The sequence below is a fragment of the Aethalodelphis obliquidens genome, unplaced genomic scaffold (assembly GCF_003676395.1).
Source record: "Aethalodelphis obliquidens isolate GAN/ISIS:26980383/991018 unplaced genomic scaffold, ASM367639v1 scaffold33, whole genome shotgun sequence".
NCBI lineage: Eukaryota > Metazoa > Chordata > Mammalia > Artiodactyla > Delphinidae > Aethalodelphis > Aethalodelphis obliquidens.
Window position 1 is genome coordinate 20,072,440 of NW_020837977.1, and position 21,216 is coordinate 20,093,655.

Consider the following 21,216-nt stretch of genomic DNA (forward strand, 5'->3'; position numbering starts at 1 on the left):
TCTTCCACTAATCAAGTGTCCCTCGATCTCAAGTCAATGTGATGCTATCAGAGATTCCACTCTGACTCCTCATCAAAGTCAGACCCCCGTCACCTTCATGTGGCCTTAAGAGGCTGCAGCGACTCCACAGGGTTTGCTGCTGTGACAGGACACTTAGCCTGGGTCTCAGCAGCTGCTTTTAAAATATGATGAATAATTGTTTTTCTCTTTCTGACTTACTTCACTCTGTATGACAGACTCCAGGTCCATCCACCTCACTACAAATAACTCAATTTCGTTTCTTTTTATGGCTGAGTAAGATTCCATTGTATGTATGTGCCACATCTCCTTTATCCATTCATCTGTCGATGGACACTTAGGTTGCTTCCATGACCTGGCTATTGTAAATAGAGCTGCAATGAACATTGGGGTACACAGCACTGTGAAGCAATTACACTCCAATAAAGATGTACAAAAAAATGATGAATAGAAATGGATGAACTTGAGAAAGGTATTAATTTCTCAAGGCCGTGGTCTTCCTCTGTGAAAAATGAGGCAAATATTACCTGCTTGCCAAAATATTGATAGTTTAAGGATTAAAGAGATAATATATGTAAATTTCTTCAAAAAGAATCTAGCATACACTACCTATTGCATTCAGGATTCCTGCCTAGAATTTCTCACCAAACCTATTCAGTTCCAGCAAAGACTGGAAAAAAAGGTTGAAATATTTTGTGTATCTGGTAAATTCAAGTCCCTTTTCATTATCTTTTGTAAAAGCATCCAAAAGATATATAAATGTATTTATATTAATGTACCTAAATGTATAGGTATATTTAATACATGGTATATTTATATTAATATACATAAATATATAGACAGGTATATTTAATATGATATAATAATATACCTAATATACAAAATATAAATATACTAAAACAAATATACGTACGCATTTACAAGTTCTTAAGGAATTGATGAAAAACTTTTTTCATTAGCTAAATGAATTCTTATAATATGATAGTTTTATAATACTGTACATCTAAAACTTTTTTCTTAAGACACAGCTTTCCGATTCACCATTTTGCTTAAATAATATCTCAGTGTGAATACTGATGATAAGGATTTAAGTTAATGTTGGAAAATATATTCATGATTTATGATTTTAACATTTCAGCTTTAAAACTACAGAAAGAGCATTTTGAAATTTTAGTTGTGTATATGATCTTAAAGTAAAATTCAGTTCCTAAATCAGAAAGATAGATGACCATTATGAATGAATTCTTATCTTAGCCAGACTCCTGAATCCATATATATCTGTATATCTTGGTCCCTATACAGTTCCAAACTTTCTTTCAGGTTTTTTAAACTTTCAATTTGTTTTCTTCTATGGCTTCCACCTTTGATTTAACCACTTTCCTTAAAAAAGAATAGAAAAAAATAATAGGCATGAAATTACTTTAAAAGATTTCTCATTTCATTATTTCTGATTCTATTTTCTTGTTGGCTTTTCACATAATCTTTCTGCAACAGAAGCCTCTGGCTTTTCTCTTAAACCTAGGAAAATACGGGCCAAGTAACGGTTTAACATATCTTTTTTCTTGGAACCCTGCTAAACAATTGTTTACAAATAATCCCCATTTATGTAAGACCCATCTTCTTGTTATAAAAGAAAATCTTATAGGAAATGGTTTGCACTGTTAATAAATCAGTATGTAAACTTATGAAATTCTTTGGAACACTCCATCTGCTATGATGGGGGCAGGGACCAGTTATGTGTCCACTCAGTGTTAGCTCCTGTATCTCACACCTTTTCTTTACTCAGCTGGGGCCACTGTCAGTTGCCACGGTTTCAAAACACCCGTTGTATTTTACTTCCCGAAAGATAGTTTTCTCCTGTATTACTCTATACCAACAACAAGAAAAAGCTGAACAAACCAAAGAAGTCAACAAGTCTGCTCAGTTCCATCCGAAAACTGCTGGACAGTCAGGACAAATGGTTGCCCCCAGAATTGTCAGGCACGTACAGAGCCTCACAACAGTTTACCTGGGAGCAGAAACCTCTGTGGGAGCCGGGACCAGGCAGGAAAACCTGAACTGGAATTAACAAGTTGCTGGAGGTTCAGTGTGGACAGTCTGAGAGGTAACAACTCTGGGGGTGGGGGGTAGTTATAGGTGAGGCCTCCACACTTCTGTGAGTTTATCTCCAGGAAATCTACCAGTTTCTCACAGTGAAAACTGGAGAAAAATCCCCTCAGGCTTCTGGCAGGAGAAAGGGGAAAAGTAGCTATTTTGAAATACACTAGAGCATTCTGTCCTTTTAAAATTTTATTTTATTTTATATTGGTGTAGAGTTGATTTACAATGTTGTGTTAGTTTCAGATGTCCAGCAAAGCGATTTAGTTATACATATGCTATGAAAGGATTCTGTCCTTAAGAAGCCCTACCTTCAAGTGAAACTATTTTACCAGAACCTAACCTACTGTTTTTGTTTTTGTTTTTTTCAAACCCTAACCAAACTGTGGGAAGGGAAATACCCAGCTCCAGCCCACTGTAGACTCCTATTAGAGAAGGGGAGTTCCCAACTCCAGCTCCTTCTAGCTTTTCATGTAGCAGAAGGGAAATATCCAGCTCCAGGTCCCTCCAGCCGTCCTACCCCACCAAAGGGAGGGGCTTGCTGAGAGGCACTGGTGAAGGCCACAGCCCAGGGGCCCAAGTTCACGAACATCTCAGACCACAAGACTGCAGAACCTTCCCCTCCCTGCAAACCTCACCACCACATTACTGAAGGCTTATTTACTGCAGTTACTGTCACCCAGTACATCATGTGTGAATTTCAACAAAACATAGCAAGACATTCTAAAAGCAAAAAGAACACAGTTTTAAGAGATAGAGAAAACATTAGAAACAGACACAGCAGGGATGTTGGAATTATCAGGCCAGGGATTTAAAACAATTATAATTAATATGCTAAGGGCTCTAATGGAAAAAGTAGACAAAAAGCAGAAATATATGGGTAATATAAGAAGGGAGACAGCATTCTAAGAAGGAATAAAATAGAAATGCTATAGAGCAAAAAACACTAACAGAAACAAAGAATGCTTTTGATGAGTTCATTAGTAGATTGAATACAGCTAAGGAAAGAATCTCTGAGCTTGAGGGTATGTCAACAGAAACTTCCAAAACTGAAAAGCAAAAAAAAAAAAAAAAAAGACAAAGTATTGACAGAATATACAAGAACTGTGGGACAACTACAAAAAGTATAACGTGTGGATAAGGATAGAACCAGAAGAAGAAGAAAGAGAAAAAGGATCTGAAGAAACATTTGAAACGATAATGACTAAGAATTTCCCTAAATTAATGTCAGACTTCAAACCACAGATCCAGGAAGCTCAGAGAACACCAAGCTGGATAATTGCCAAAAAACCACATCTAGTATTTCATAGTAAAACTGTAGAGAATCAAAGATAAAAAATAAGTCTTGAAGGAAACCAGAGGGAGGAAAGAGCCTTATCTACATGGGAGCAAAGACAAGAACTGCATCCACCTTCCTCTCAAAAGTCAAGGAAGCAAGAAGAGGATGGAATTAAACATTTAAAGTGTTGACACAGGCAAGCAAGCAAACGAAAACACCAAGGATTCTTTACCTGCAGAATTATTCTTCAAAGGTGAAATATAGAGAAAGACTTCCTCAGGCAAACAAAAACTGAGGGACTTTGTTTCAGGTAGTCCTGTCTTATAGAAACATTAAAGAAGTTCTTGAGAGAGAAGGAAAATGATACAGGTGAGAAACTCAGATATACATGAAGAAGATTAGAAAAGGAGTAAGTTAAGATAAAATAAAATATTTTTCTTATCCTTAATTGATCTAAAAGACAACAGTTTTCTGGTAAATAATAACAAAATGTATTTGATCACTATAGCACATGTATAATTGAAATGAATGACAGAAATACTACAAGAAATGGATGGAAAAATTAGGAATAATTTATAACTTACTTGTACTACCAGAGAAATGGAATAGAGTCATGTGAAGTGGATTTGGATTAGTTGTAAATGTATATTGCGAACTCTAGACAACCATTAATAGAAGTTTAAAAGAAGTATAATTAATATTATAAGAACAAAGAGAAACTGTAATCATATACATGCTTAATTAAAACCAAAAAAGGCAGAAAAAGAGTGGAAAACAAAATAGGAACAAAGAACAACAGGAATTAATAGAACCAATCAAATATGTTACATATTAATTCAACTATATCAATAATCATTATAATGTCAATCATCTAAATATAGCAATTAGACGATGGAGATTGTCCGAGTGAACAAAAAAGAAAACCAAACTATATGTTGTCTAAAAGAAACCCAATTTAAATATAAAGACACATATAGATTAAAAGAAAAGGGATGGAAAACAGGTAGACCATGTGAACACCAATCAAAGCTGGAGTAGCTATACTAACAGAGCAGGCTTCAAAACAAGAAAAATTATCAAGGATAAAGAGAGGCATTACATAATGATAAAGGGGTAAATTCTCCAAGAAGACATACGATACCTAATGTGTATGCACCTACCAACTCAGCATCAAAATACATGAGGAAACAAATTGATAGAAATACAAGGAGAAATAGTTGAAGGCATTGTTGTAGTTGGAGACTTTAACATCTCTCTATGCGAAATGGACAGGTCCAGGGGGCAGAAAAGCAGTCAGAATATAGTTGAGCTCAAAAGCCCAATCAATCAACTGGATATAATTAACATCTGAAGACAATTTCAGCCAACAATAGCAGAATACAAATTATTCTCAAGGTCACAGGGAGTACTCACCAAGACAAACCACATTTTGGATCACAAAACACACCTTAAAATTTTTAAAGAAGAGAAATCATATAGTGTATGCTCTCTATGAATACAAAGGAAGTAAACGAGAAGTAAATAACAGAAATATAGCTGGAAAAGCCCCAAATACGTACAGATTAAACAACACACTTTCGAAGAACACACGGATCAAAGAAGAAATCTCAAGTAATGTGAAAAATATTTTGAAGTAAATTAAAACAAAAATATAATTTATCAAATTTTGTGGGAGACAGTAAAATTAGTGCATAGTGAGAAATCTGTAACACTAAACATACATTAAAAAAAAGATCTAAATCAATAATCTAAGCTTCCATCTTATAAAACTAGAAAAGGAAGACCAGAATAAATTCAAGTAAGCAAGAAAAGAAATAACAAAAATTAGAGCAGAAGTCAATAAAATAGAAAAATCAACAGGGAAAGTCAATAAAACCCAAACTGGTTCTTTGAAAAGATCAATACAATTGATAAAACTTCTAGCCAGGCCAACTAAGAAAAAGGACACGATTTACTAAAATCAGAAATAAAAGTTGGACCATCACTACAGATCCCATGGACACTAAAAGGATGATAAATTAATATTATGAACAACTCTATGCTCACAATTTTGATAACCTAGATGAAATGGACCAATTCCTTGAAAAATATAATCTGACAAAACTCACACAAGGAGAAACTGACAATGTGATTAGGCCTATATCTTTTAAAGAAATTGAAGCAATAATTAAAACCTTCCCAAACAAAAATCAATAGGCCCATATGGATTCCATGGTTAATTCTACCAAACATTTAATTAAGAAATGATACCAATGATACTATACATTTTTCCATAAGACAGAAGTAGAGGGGATTTTTTCCTAACTCGTTATATGAGGCCAGTATTAACACTAATATTAATACCAAAACCAGACAAAGACAATACAAGAAAAGAAATCTACAGACCATTATCTCTCATAAATATAGATATAAAAATCCCCAGCAAAAATCAGCAAATTGAATCTCACAATGTATAAAGGAATTGTGCATCACAATCAAGTGGAATCTATTGCAACCTATCACATCAATAGGCTAAAGAAGAAAAATTATATGACTGTATCAATTTATGCACAAAAAACATTAGATAAAATCAAACAGCTATTTATGATAAAAACTCTCAGTAGGGCTTCCCTGGTGGTGCAGTGGTTGAGAGTCCGCCTGCTGATGCAGGGGACACGGGTCCGTGCCCAGTCTGGGAGGATCCCACATGCCACGGAGCGGCTAGGCCCATGAGCCACGGCTGCTGAGCCTGTGCGTCCGGAGCCTGTGCCCTGCAACGGGAGAGGCCACAACAGTGAGAGGCCCACGTACCGCAAAAAAAAAAAAAAAACAAAAAGCAACCCTCAGTAAACTTGGAATACTACTTCCTGAACTTGACAAAGAACAAAAAAATAAAACTACATTTAACATGACACTAATGGTGAGAAACTAGAAGTTTTATTGCTAAGATCAGAAACAAAGCAAGAATGTCCTTTCTCACCACTCCTTCTTAATATTGTATTGGGAGTCCTAGTTAATGCAATAGGACAAGAAAAAGAAAAGAAAGGTATACATATTGGAAAGGAAGAAGGAGTTCACAGATGACTTGATTGTCTATGTATAAAGTCCAAAATAATTGATTAAAAAGTTCTTGTAACTAATAAGCTATATAGCAAGTTTGCAGGATACAAGGTTAACAGATAAAAGTCAATTGCTTTCCTATATACCAGCAATCAACAAATGGAATTTGAAATTAAAAGCAAAATATCATTAATATCAGTACCCCCCAAAGTGAAATACTTTAGTATAAATCTAATGAAATATGTATAAAATCTATATTAGGAAAACTACAAAACTCTGATGAAAGAAATTATAAAAGAACTAAGTGGAGAAATATAGTCCACATTTACAGCCAGGAAGACTCAATATTTTCAAGATGTTACATCTTCCCAACTTGATTTATAGATTTAACATAATCCCAATCAAAATCCCAAACAAGTTATTTTGTGGATATTGACAAATTGATTCTCAAGTTTTATGAAGAGGCAAAAGACCCAGAATAGCCAACACAATATTAAAGAAGAACAAAGTTGCAAGGCGAACACTAGCCAATTTCAAGACTTACTGTAAAGCTACAGTAATAGAGACAGTGGTATTGGCAAAAGAATAGGCAAATAGACCCGAGGAACAGAACAGAGAGCCTAGAAACAGACACACATAAATATAGTCAACTAATCTTTTACAAAGGAGCAAAAGTAATACAATGGAGAAAATATCATCTTTCAACAGATAGTGCTAGAACAATTGGACACATATATGCAAAAAATAATAATTTAGATGGAGACTTTACACTTCTCACAGGGAGTGAGTTCACTGCACTCACTATGGTGTGTGTGCCTGTTTGTTTGTGTTATTAACCACCACTATATGAACTAAACCACTTAAAAATTATACTATACTTCACACACTTTATAGCACAGAAATTTTCAGTGAAAGGCTTGATGAGGACATACTCAGATGAGGAAATAGCTTCCAACACTCCAGAAGATTCCCTGGACCACTCTCAGCACTATCTGCCCCACAGGTAACTGCTCATCTGACTTCTGTCACCAGAGATTACTTTGAGCTGCTTTTGACTATACATAAATGGAATCATACAGGATGTTTTTTTTTTAAATATCTTTATTGGAGTATAATTGCTTTACAATGGTGTGTTAGTTTCTGCTTTATAACAAAGTGAAATCAGTTATACATATACATATGTTCCCATATCTCTTCCCTGTTGCATCTCCCTCCCTCCCACCCTCCCTATCCCACCCCTCTAGGTGGTCACAAAGCACCGAGCTGATCTCCCTGTGCTATGCGGCTGCTTCCCACTAGCTATCCACCTTACGTTTGTTAGTGTATATATGTCCATGCCTCTCTCTCGCTTTGTCACAGCTTACCCTTCCCCTTCCCCATATCCTCAAGTCCATTCTCCAGTAGGTCTGTGTCTTTATTCCTGTCTTACCCCTAGGTTCTTCATGACATTTTTTTCCTTAAATTCCATGTATATGTGTTAGCATACGGTATTTGTCTCTCTCTTTCTGACTTACTTCACTCTGTATGACAGACTCTAGGTCTATAGGATGTATTTTTTTAATTGATTTCCTTAACTCAACATTATCTCTGAGATTTATCCATGCAGTTATGCGAATTATTAATTAATTCACTGGAATTACTATATCATAGTCCACTGAACGAATATAGCACTGTTCAGTGAACCATTATGCTGATGGGCATTTGACTTGTTTCAAGTTCTTGGCTATTGTGAATAAATCTGATATGACAATTTTGGTGTGAATTTTAGTGGCATAAGCATGTATTTCTACTCAGAATATCAAATTATGTTTTGAAAACTGTTAAATAGATGAAAAGAATCGAGCATTGATCTGTCCTGCCTTTCCTAAACAATGCAATAGCTGTAACACTAGATAACCAAACGGTAGAAGAGGGACATTTCTATTTCTAAGCATATTCCAGTTGATAAACAAAGGTGGAATGTTTGAACTAGAATAGAAAATATATGTAATAACATGTTGAAAAGTCCATAAAAAAGAAGTGCATTAAAATATGAGGTCGATAGTCAGATGCATGTGCACGCATATAATTTTTCACATAATACATCGTTATGGTTCACACACATACAGAGAACACGTATTACGGGATTTTAAAGCTGATACGCGTGGCTTTGTGCATCTGGATTATCACAGGTGACATAACTCAGGTACTGACAAGAGGGGCTGGCAGCGTCCTAAATCTACTGGAGGAAATGGACCCAGCAGTTCTGGATGCAGAGCTCTTGGTGCCCCACTAGGTCCTTCCAAGACAACTACTACAGAGTGCATCACGGGAGTCACAGAGCGCTGTTTGTATCAAGGGTGATTGCTGCGAAGTGCTGGAGGGAATGAATCAAACGTTATCTCCCTTTCTCTAGGGAGAATGAGTAAGAACACTGAACAGGTAGAGCTCCAGGGAGGAACGAGATCTAGAGCACTAGGAGTGTACCTCGGTGTGTTCTCAAGTTACAGGAAGGCTGATGCTCTGTACATGGTGAAGCACTGCACCCAGCGGGTCCCACCCTGGCATGATTACATAATTACCTTAGAGCATTCTTTTCCTCATGTTTGTAGATTGTATAGCCCCTGCTGAGAACAGCTCCAAGTACAAACAGGAAGGAAACAGCCCTGCCCTCGAGTCCAGTGAGGAAGATAAACAAGCCTGTAGCAATTACAACTCAGTTGGTAAGAGACATGCTCTGCGTAGGCACGGATGCTGGGAGGACACAGAGAGAAAAGAGGCCACGTTGTTTATGATCCCTTTGTAAATTCCAGTTTTTGGGACAAATTTGCTATACAAGTTATTAACCAACCATTATGTGACATAAAGAAGTCAATTTCAATACCTCACACTGCTCTTAATTAGGTTTTGTTACTTTTTTCAGAGTAACATGAGTGAAGGCACCTATTCCTCTGACAATCAAGCTTTACTTTTCAGTAAAAGAAACATGCAAAATGGGTCCAAAATTAGTTACATATACATGACCACGGTCACTTGGTGAGTCATTACAGAAGATGAGGTATGTACTACTTTCAGTGCCCAGACTTACATTTTCAGTTCTTAATAAACATGTTCTGGAATCATCATGGATTCTGCCATGTTTACCAAATTCTACAAGCTAGGAGAGTGTGTACATGTTTTTTATGCTTTACTTACAGATCAGTGGCATATTACAGGTGAAAATTCCCAAAAGTAATACATTGGTTTAAAGAAATTACATCCAAGTTCTACCCTAGTGGGTTTTAAAGATCACCTGACTTACTCCATCATCTAAGAGATGAAGAAAGTAAGGTTCAGAGAGTATTCAAAGTGTGCTTAATGGCTCTACATGTATTAGGTGGTAATTATAGAACCAGAACATGGATTTAAGTACTATTCTACTGGACCATGATAAGTATTTAAATTCATCACTTGCAAATGTAAGTCTAAGAGGGAAGAAGATTAAATATAATCTATAGGACAATAATGAGATAAGGTAAGGTAAACAGTGACACCCAAAATCTGAAGGAAAAAGTATCTTAAAATCTTTCTTGAAAACCAACTTAATTGTGATTTAAATTAAAAAAATATGGGGCTTCCCTGGTGGTGCAGTGGTTGAGAGTCCGCCTGCCAATGCAGGGGACGCAGATTCGTGCCCCGGTCTGGGAAGATCCCACATGCCGCGGAGCAGCTGGGCCCATGAGCCATGGCCGCTGAGCCTGTGCGTCCGGAGCCTGTGCTCCGCAACGAGAGAGGCCACAACAGTGAGAGGCCCGCGTACCGCAAAAAAAAAAAAAAAAAAATATATATACGGAAAACATTTGAGTAATATTGTTCCCTTTGAATGATGTCTTCTCACATTCAATTTTCACTTTTCTGAATTTTCAGGTAGTATTTATTCAATTAAAATTCAAAAGGTAGAACTAGCTTGTCATCAGTATACTTTCAGCTTACACCTGGAAATTGTCGATCTTAACTGCAAAGTAGATGTTCACGGTGAAGAACAGAGCAGAACTTTGATGATTTTTCATCCTTCGTATTATTGTTCTTTTTTTTGATGTTTTTTAATGAAGTTAGCTATTCAGTATACCTATTTTTACTGTGAGTGTCTAAGAAGAAAAAAAAAATTCTTGTAATGACTGTATTTCACAATTTCATCTATTTTACATTTTAGTCCAATATTGCAGGTTTTCTGAAGTAATCTACATTTTCTGATTTTCCATCCAGCATTGTGTTCACTACCTACAATATTAGTTTATTATTCTTACCTGCTATTTTATTACCCTTAAGCAATTTGCTTAACAATGTTGCACTGTAAAACCAATTGCTATTTTTTCATTTCTTTTACTATTTGCTATCTAATTTATGGGGAATGTCAATAAAATGCATACAGAGTTTCAATGATATTAAGGTATTTATGAAGTAAATAAAAATATAATTATTCATTTCAACTTATAATTTATCTTCTATTAGCTCCTGAAAAGCAATGCTATTTTTTTCCTGTCGGTCACACACGGGAAATGAAGTTGAATTGCACTGCACTAACCCCGTAGTGATCAATGCAGCCCCACCCACTGATCTCACATTACAGAAATCAAATATAATGTACATGAAAGAACGTTATAATAAAGAAATCTGAATCTTTTAAAACTCATTTTAAATGCGGAAAGTCTTTCACAGCTTTAATGGTTACATTTTTACTAATGAATCACTTAATAAACACTGCACAACTGATGAATTCAAATGGATCAATTTATCAAAGTACTATAGTTAAAACCACTACCATAAGGGATACAAAAATGTAATGCAGGCTCTCTCTCAAGCTAATGGCATCTAGTAGACAGTGAAGTTCACCAGTACCTATAAAACAAGGTAAATGAAAAATACTCGAGAGGTATAAGCCAGATGCAGAGTTGGAAGTAATCATATTTAATTAAAGAGATGACAGAATTCTTTACAAAACAAGTGACATTTGAAATTGTCCCATAATTACATTTAGACTTTGATATGAAATATAGGGACAGGTGGCATAGGTCATTCCAGATTGTGGGAACAGCATAAGCAAAAGCATGATTTTTAAAAATTATGAGGCACTTTCAGGAAAGAGCAAGATGTACCACCCTTCCCTGAGATTCAGTTCTCCATTTACAACTCTGAATATGTTTTCTTCGGATGGACAGGTGCTTCTCGCCTGCTATGAGACACAGGCCTAATATGGCTCTAACGTCTTCCACTGAAAACCACCTCCTTCTGCTGCTCCCTTCTTGACATCCAGCTTTTGACTCTTCTCTTTATGTCATCCTCCAAAATCAAAGCTGATCAAGTCATATAGATTTTATTGCCCAGTGATCCTTGCATTAATTCTCTTTTGCATAACAATTACACTGCCTTAAATTATGCTTTTGTGTTATAAATATGACTGATTTACATTAGAGACATAAATTCGTTGAACTAACTATAATACAAAATAAAAACTGGCTTTTATGATTTAGGCTATTGGCCAAGATAGAGTAACAGAGATAGGATTTAATCTCCTCCGTAAGACAATAAAAACTTAATATATGAAACAATGGTATTCAAAATATGGACATCAGGCAGTAAAGTCAGTGATCCATAGAAATGAGAAAAATTGAGGTGAGCCCTAGCAACACCCCTGCTGACTACCTGGATAGAATCCCCAGGAAGGGCACAGGCATAGGAGGAAATGACTCAAGGCCAGGGAGAGAAACACCTACCAACATTAGATGCAATTTCACCCCATCCTCACACAGGCCAAGAACAGTGCCCTTCCCTCATCCAGAGTACATGGGGCACTGGGTAAATTACTTGGAAGTTCCATGCCTCAGTAAGGAGGTATAATTAGCCCTAAACCAACACTGCTCTAGTCCAACCTAAAAAACTTTAGTCCAGCCTAAGAAACCTTAATGCAAAATACAAAAGGATCAAACTCTTTCTAAATAACTACATCCCACAACAGAGCTTAGTAACATTTACAAGAATCTGAAAAATATCTACCACACAGTGAAGTGAAACTCACATCTGACATCCAATAAAAAATTACCAGGCATGCAAAGTAGCAGGACAAGTCAACCCATCACAAGGTGATAAGAAGTCAATCAGAGCTGACTTAGAACTGACACAGACGTTAGCATTAACAGACAAGGACAATAAAACAATAATTATAACTAGATCCCATGTATTCCAAGTGGTTAATAAAGATATAGAAGATAAAAAAAGTCCCAAATCCAACTTCTAGATGTGAAAAGTACAATATCTGAGATTAAAAAAGAAACACATTGAATGGTATTGCCAGCATTAGACATTACAGAGAAAAATAAAATAGTAAATTTGAACTTATGAAATAGAGAGAATAAGCATTAAAACAAATAAATAGGTCATCACAAGTGGCCAACTATACATGTAATTAGAATGTCTAGATTAGAAGAGGGATAAGAAATATATGTGAAGAAGCAAAATGCCTGGAACACACAGACCCAACTTCCTCAACAAAGCCAGACACAAGAAACACGAAGAATATTATACATATAATATTCTTATATATATATAAGAATATTATAAAGCACACTGTGATCAAATTGCTCAAAACGAGTGATAAAGAAGAAAATTATCAATGAGCCAAAGAACCAAGATTTTCATTATGAAGGAATAAAGAGACAAGTGTAAACTAAAAATACTAGTCAAACTCAGATCGAGTGTTTTCCTTAAGATTAAATAACACTGGCCACAGAAGAATCCTAAAGGTGAGAACAGCCTAGGGGCAGCCAGCATCCCTAACAACGTAAGAGCTTCTTCGGGTCTTAAACTGAAGAAACCAAAGTTGAAAAGATAGCGTGGAGACAAGCAAACACCTGAAAATTGATAACTTACTAAATATTAATGAAAGTTTTATAAATATTTTTAAAATTGTGATAATGAAAAGCTAGTTTTGTAGAAAAAGAAAGCCCTTGTATCTCAGGTATGCACTGTGGAGTGTTTAAGTTGGAAATGAGAGGGAATCCAAATTTACTTTTAAGTATTGCTGAAAAAAATGATGTTGAAGAGAAACGAAAGAAGACATTGATCATGGTTCATTATACTATTCTTTTTGTGTTTGCTTTCTATTATAAAAGGAGTTTTAAAGAAGCTATAAAGATGTGTTTTTCAAACACCATTTTATTCTAAGTATGCCTACATAATTTTGACAACAAAAATACATTCAGAATGTACAAATTAACAATTTTATTCTATTGTCGTAGATAGCCACTATTTTCCTATATTTCCACTTAAGGAAAAAGCTAGTGAACAACAACAATAAAAATATCCTATTAATGAAAACTTCACATACAGCAACTATCAGTGAATGTATAGATTCGAACTAGGAAATTGCAGTTGAAGTTAAAAGGCAGATTTTAATTTTTTTATGTCTTGTACTGTTTATCTTGAAAATGCTATTTATTTAAGACAAAATAGTAAAAGAAATGGGTTTGCTCATAATCAAAACCAGAATGTACTCAAGGCTATCTGCTAAGGGCATTTATCAATTAAGAAACCTTTCAAATGAAACACCTAAAACCAATGCAGCTAAATAAAATTGATCTTTGCCACATTTACCTATCCAGGTGGAGAGTAGAATAAAGCTTTTCGTAAGTGGCCTCTCCATCGTGTTCTAGCTAAAAAGGCTCCAACAGTGGCTTCCTGCTAATGTAGCTGTTGGAATCCATATTGATAAACATAAAAAAAAGCCGAATATATCATTTCAGTTTAGAGAACAATTCTGAAAATTGAGAGCATCATTTCTGCCATCGTAACGCAGCTTAGATTTCAGTCTATATGAAAATAAATGTGTAATCACTACACCATTAATGCCTCAACAGTTGGAAGCAATGATGCATAACCAAACTGTATTATAGAGGCTGAATCTGTGTGGATCTGAAATTGAATGTAATTCAAAATCATTTGGTCTAAATGTTTTTCTTATTTTTATTAGTCTATGATTAGCTGTTTATATAGTGATATCCAGAATATCCCTAAAACTTTTGTTTAATATTTAACCCCACTAATCAAGAGGCAGCAGCCTAAAATACACACACACACACACACACACACACACACACACCACACACACACCACACACATTCACAGAAGTACAGAACTGATATTTTTTTTAATTTGAAAGGCAATAATAGAAAAGGTCAGTAAAATAATGCAAAGGCATAGTGGAAAGGAATAAAGAAAGAAGATAATACAGTTAATGGAATGAGAGAACAAATTAAGGAGAGGAAATAAATAGAAGTAATAAATGTCACATAATAAATTTCATTTTTTTCATTTTATGTTGAAGAAAGGGAATAAATGCTTTTAAAAATACAGAAAGGGGCTTCCCTGGTGGCGCAGTGGTTTGGAATCTGCCTGCCAATGCAAGGGACACGGGTTCGAGCCCTGGTCTGGGAAGATCCCACACGCCGTGGAGCAACTAGGCCCGTGAGCCACAACTACTGAGCCTGTGCGTCTGGAGCCTGTGCTCTGCAACAAGAGAGGCTGCGACAGTTAGACGCCCACGCACCGCGATGAAGAGTGGCCCCCGCTCACTGCAACTGGAGAAAGCCCTCGCACAGAAACGAAGACCCAACATGGCCAAAATTAAATAAATAAATTTATTTTTTAAAAAGAGCTAACTAGGCTGTACATAGGATTAAAAAAAAAAGAAATATCATGAATACAGGATAGAATAAATAACTGAATGTATGGATTATACTACAGAAAGGTAAAACATATTCTGAATAAATCTGAGGCCCAGAAAGTAAGTGAAGAAGATGACTGGTACTCCAGGAGAAATCAGCGGAAAGAATACGAAGGATAAGAGATTTCCATTGGATATCATTTATGTGGAAAATACAGGAGGGATGGTATATATGTGCAGTTCTATAAATGGTTTTAATGTAGTCATATAATGACTGTGAATTAACTATCACTGGATCAATACAGATGAAATAAAACACAGAAATTAATGTAATGTCAAATATAAATGAAATATACTAAAAATACATAACTAAATGCAACAAACAAATAAGAATTTAAAATATTTTTATTTTTCCCTATGTCCTACTAGATTTTGCATAGATATTTCCAGAAAAAAAAAATTGCTCCAAAGATTATTTTTTAATAATGGAAGACTTGAAAAAATCTATAAGCATATTTTGATGAGAAAAATAGTATATTTATTTAACATTAAAGTATCTGTAGGAAATTATTTGTGAAAAAATATGACAGAGTCTTTTCAATGTCAATGATTTTCTACTTAATTACATAAATGTTGATTGTCCATTTTTTAAATTTCTAGTTACCCAACTAAACGAGGTAAAGGGGCTTTAAAAACAATGCCCTGAGTGACAGTGTGACCCTACGTGAGATGGGGCTCTTCTCTCTGGCACATTCATCCCGTTCACAATAACACCAGTTACCACAGTACTCGGTTACAGCTCACGCTCAGCTTTCGACTTAGCCTGTTTTGTTGTTGTTGTTCTTGCTCCTTTCTTGCTTTCTTTTTGGTTTCTTCAAGGTTTTCTTTTCCTTTCTTGTTAATTGAATTTTTCTGTCTATTGTTTCACAACTTACAATTTAGTTAATTCTTTAAATTTCACGGGACTTCCCTGGTGGCACAGTGATTAAGAACCTGCCTGCCAATGCAGGGGACACGGGTTCAAGCTCTGGTCTGGGAAAATCCCACATGCCACAGAGCAACGAAGCCCGTGGGCCACAACTACTGAGCCTGCGCTCTAGAGCCCGTGAGCCATAACTACTGAGCCCACGTGCCACAACTACTGAAGCCCGTGTGCCTAGAGCCCGTGCTCCACAACAAGAGAAGCCACCACAACGAGAAGTCCATGCACCGCAACGAAGAGTAGCCCCCGCTCGCCACAACTAGAGAAAGCCCACACGCAGCAACGAAGATCCAATGCAGCCAAAAATAAGTAAATAAATTAAAAAAAAAAATTTTGCTAACATTTTACACACATATTAGACAAGTAGGCCTATCTCCCTGATAACCATTTCCTACTGTTCTGTGACATTTTAGTTGCATATTAATTTAATATGATCTAAATTACACCACCACTGTTACATGTACCACAAATGTCTTCATATCCACACACTAATCCGTTCTTGCACCTCTGTCCTTCCTTCTAGGCCCGGTTTTCCTCCACATTAAGAACAATCTTTAGAAAATTCTATAATCAAACTATGTAAAAGATAAACACTCTCAAGTATATTGCCTGAAAAAACTTTACTGTACACTTGTTTGGATTAGTTAGGATAAGTATAAAATTACAGGTTAACAGTTATTTTCTCTCAGATATTTGAGGTTACTATGCCATTGGATTCTGGCTTCCATCTCTACTACTGAGAAGTCTATTATTATTGAAACATTTGTCTTTTGTTTAGGTAATTTGCATGTTCTGTCTGTGTGCTTTTCAGATAATCTTTTTGCTTTTAACACTTTGTGATTTCAGTCCAGCATATGTTGGTGTGGGTTTGTACCTATTTATCCTGCCCAGGAGTTTCCTCGTGTCTTTCATCTATTCTGTAATATTATCTGCAAGTATATCTGTAGGAGGAAACCCTTTTATCATCTGATTTTTATGTGAAATAATCTTAGCCCAGAAGACTTTGTGTATCTCTAATTCACTTACGCTCAGAGGATGTGGAATGCCTTACAAGTAAATCTGGGAAGGAAACTTGGCCATGACGTGATCATTATCGACCTTGTTCCTTTTGTTTCTCTCTCTTCTGTTCCTGCTTTCCACATGTTTCACCTCACAGTATTACCCAGTAAGATACTGATTATTGATGGCTGGTATTTCTAAAATTTCATTCATAAATTTGTCTCTCACACTAAGGTACATTATTCAAAATATTCTCTATCATTAATAAAAGTGACATTTTACTTCCATAATTATTTTGTAAAGTTGTTCTGGGCCAGATGGAAAAGAACATTGCCTTTTAATAAGGAATCCCTCAAAACTCCCAACAATACCAATACCTTAAAATAAATGTCCTTTCTGTTTTCTCTGTATTCTCTTCTTTGGAATTCTTACATGATCTATGTTGGGTATCTTTTTCCGTACTTATCTCTCTTAACTCTTCTGCTTTTTCCATCTTTTAAAACAGAGTGTGATTTGTTCAGCTCTATACTCCAGTTTTCTAATTACTTCATATTTTAACAGCTATGTTTTATGGTATTTAACGCATATATTGAGGTTTTAATTTCCATGGTAGAATTTCTAATTATTTCTTTTGCAGGTCTGTCTGGTATATTGTTTGACAGTAGCTTGTTATATTTTAATCACTCGTATAATTGACTATTTAAAATATATTGATTTTATTTACTTTTTAATTTTTTTTTTTTGGCCACACTGCATGGGTTGCAGGATCTTAGTTCCTTGACCAGGGACTGAACCCAGCCGTGCAGTGCAAGCCCCAAGTCCTAACCACTGGACCGCCAGGAAATTCACGAACATATATTGATTTTAGATTCTGCATCCCTCTTATGTAACCCTATCATGTAAAACTTTGTGGTCACATTTTTGCTTGCTATGTCATATAACTTGCACTAATAGTGGAAGCTTCCTTGTGTGTTCTGGAATTGGATTGTGAACTCATGTTCAGGTGGTCTTATCTATAAGAGTCTTGTGTGTCCTGAGCCAGGGATGTATCTTTCTGGCAGTATTTTCAGTTTGCAACTGATTTTAAATGTTCATGTCTTTTACTGCATGTTCCCAGACCACACAGAACTTGTAAATTTGATGCATGGTTACAAATATCCAGAGAAGACTTTATTTTCACCCAGAGACGGGGTGCAATAGAAAAACTGCCTCGATGCCTTTCCTCCTCAGCTTGGAAGTTTTGAATCTACTCCTGCACTAAAATACCTTGAAGCCTCCTTCTTCATAGAAGCTTTCACTTCACTTCCCTGAACCAATAAGCCCCCGTTCTCCTGACTGCACATGATTATTAAAATTTAAACTCTTCAGATTTGAAACCTGACTTGATATTGTTAATTTTTCAGTATGATATTGTATTTGGTTATATTTGTTTAGAAAGCCCATTTTATATAAACCTGGTAAAAACTTTACAGATGAACATAATATATGATTGTTTTTTTTGTTTCAAAATAACCCAAAAAAGAGTGTTGGGAATTGAGAAGAGGTAAAGGTGAACTGTATTTTGTCATAGAGAAGTTCAGTGATGGGTGTGTAGGTGTTTCGAGTACTACTTCCTGTATTTTTGCACATGCCTAAAGTTGCCCACAATCACAGTACTTTTTAACCCAACCGTGGTTAGTACTTGCAAGAGCCCTTCTGCCCCTCAGCCTCGTCCTCCGTGAGGCAGGACCAGCTTCTGGTTACAGCTCTGTTTTTCAATTTTACACTGGTACTAAACCTTATTTTTGAATTCTGTTTTACACTTAAATTATATTTTATCGGGCTTCCCTGGTGGTGCAGTGGTTGAGAGTCCGCCTGCCGATGCAGGGGACACGGGTTCGTGCCCCGGTCCGGGAAGATCCCACATGCCGCGGAGCGGCTGGGCCCGTGAGCCATGGCCGCTGAGCCTGCGCGTCTGGAGCCTGTGCTCCGCAACGGGAGAGGCCACAACAGTGAGAGGCTTGCATACCGCCAAAAAAAAAAAAAAAAATTATATTTTATCTGTAAATTTTAGAAATTTTGTACCAAAATTCTTTTTTCCGATAATTTAATTTGCCTTATGTTTTTTAATTAAAAAAGAATGATTTATTTAGACCAGGGCACCTATCTGCATTATTTTAAGATTATAACTGAACATCCATCTTTTTGAAAACAGGATGAGAGGGGATTTGAACAGTATCACTTAAATCATAGATTATATTCTCAATGATAACTTTGGCTTTATTACTTAATCAAACTTTCACACTTTCAAGATAAAAACAACTGCCATTCTTTAAGGCTCTTGAAATTCTACCCTTAGAACAGTGTTTAGAATGCATTTCTGCAACTCTCCGTGCCAATGTCAAATCATCACCTCTGAAACTGAAATTTTATGACACTCCAAGGAACCCACAAACTATTTAATAAAACTAGAGAACAAACTGGGTAACAAGTCTGAAATAAAACAAAGCAGGTACCTTAAGCAATGGTGGCATCACTGCAGTAAGCAAACTCCTTTCCAGTTTGAAGGATAATATTCATTGGAAACTACAAGTTTAGGTACCTTGCGGAGATGAACGCATTGGCCAGTGGATATGCGCATATTTAGACTGAGGCTTACTTAATATCTGTTAAATAAAATGGGCAGGTTAACTATTTTCACATATGTAGACGCTGAGCTTTAACTTTCAATATCAATAAGACAGAGTTACAACAAATTTATATTTTCCTTTAATTGTCTCAATTCAATATGTCTTCTTTCCTGACCAATGGTGTCTATGGACAGTGGATTTATATGTGCAGGGTACTGAAATGTAAAACGTTTTACTATCATACCAAGTATTAAAATGTTTTTCTTCTAAGGACTGAAAACGTTTTGGAAGAGAAGTGATGACAGCTGAATTAGGTATACACCTGCCTGACATCTCCATCTCTTCTTTGGGTGCTTCTGTCAGCCAGCTTTGAAATAGCTGCACACTTAGGCCAAGGAGTAAGACGTAGTGTACCTGGTTCAGCCTTAAATGTCATCTTTCGCTTTTGTAGATTTTTAAATCTTTTCACCAAAGACAGACACAATTAATCTGTCCTAAATGAATGCGTGTAGGTTGCATGTCAAACTTAAAATCTGCATACGGTGCAATAAGATTCACTGCCAAATACATTTTTTTTGCCCAGCAGTAGTTTTGCATCAGATGATGTGGGAAAAAAATCAAAACTACTAGACTTTCTTTCCTTGGGATCATCATACTTTCTTTTTTCCCCAAAGGAGAACGTGGCATAGCTTACTTAGTATTTCGAAGTTTAAAGAAGAGAGTAAATCCACGGTTAGCGTCTCATCGTGGGGTGCTATCATTTTTGTCTTGGGAATGATGGACATGTTTCAAAAGAAATTTAAGCCTTGGTGCCCTTTCAAATATAGAACAATAGCAAAAAGCATGTGTTTCTTTCATCTCCTGAACTCTAAGCTTGATTAAGCTCAGTAAAGGGCCATTAACACCATCAGACAGCTTTAGAAAACTATTTTTATTAGTTCTTTCCAGATGACTATAAACGCCAAGAATTCATGAAGATACATTTGCTTCCTTTTGTGAAAGCCGTTCAGCGTTGTCTTTGATATGAAGATCACAAGTATTGCTTCCTAGTTAAAACAGACAAAACTGGTTCATGAATAGGAGCCTCTTTTAGAAAACAAATCACTATTTACGCAGTTCTGTAGCTCTGGAAAGCAGTCTCTAGGAAAATGAGGGCAGGACATGACCAGGAAGAAAAAAATCTAACTAGCATTTATAACCTTAACAGCCAGTTGTTAAAATACAACAATACCTATGGACAGTTATGAAATGACAGACACTCTTACTTTACTAGGCATTTAATATGAATAAATGAATAGGTATAACATATGAGACATTAAAGAAAAATGAAATTAATTGTAGCATACTCTATCCATCTTAAGATATAGAACTTGGAATATTACAAATCACAAAAGAATATAGAAGAAAGGTGGAGGTGGTGCCAGTACAGGTTTTTATCTTCTTAAATTACTGCCCACCCCCAAGAAACAACCCTAGAGGGACTGATACAGAGACACACTCACACACACACACACAT

The 21,216-nt window shown here is 35.9% G+C and overlaps 1 long non-coding RNA gene across 2 annotated transcripts; it reads left to right on the forward strand.

The window, feature by feature from the left end:
- The first annotated feature begins 1,931 nt into the window (after positions 1-1,931).
- LOC113631555 (uncharacterized) lies at positions 1,932-18,663 on the forward strand. 2 transcript variants are annotated; one of them, XR_003437428.1, is made up of 5 exons: positions 1,932-2,122; positions 7,328-7,436; positions 9,025-9,135; positions 9,336-9,470; positions 18,209-18,663. It is a non-coding gene; the product is annotated as an uncharacterized LOC113631555 (long non-coding RNA). The 2 variants fall into 2 exon arrangements; XR_003437429.1 differs by lacking the exon at positions 9,336-9,470.
- Positions 18,664-21,216: the final 2,553 nt, after the last annotated feature.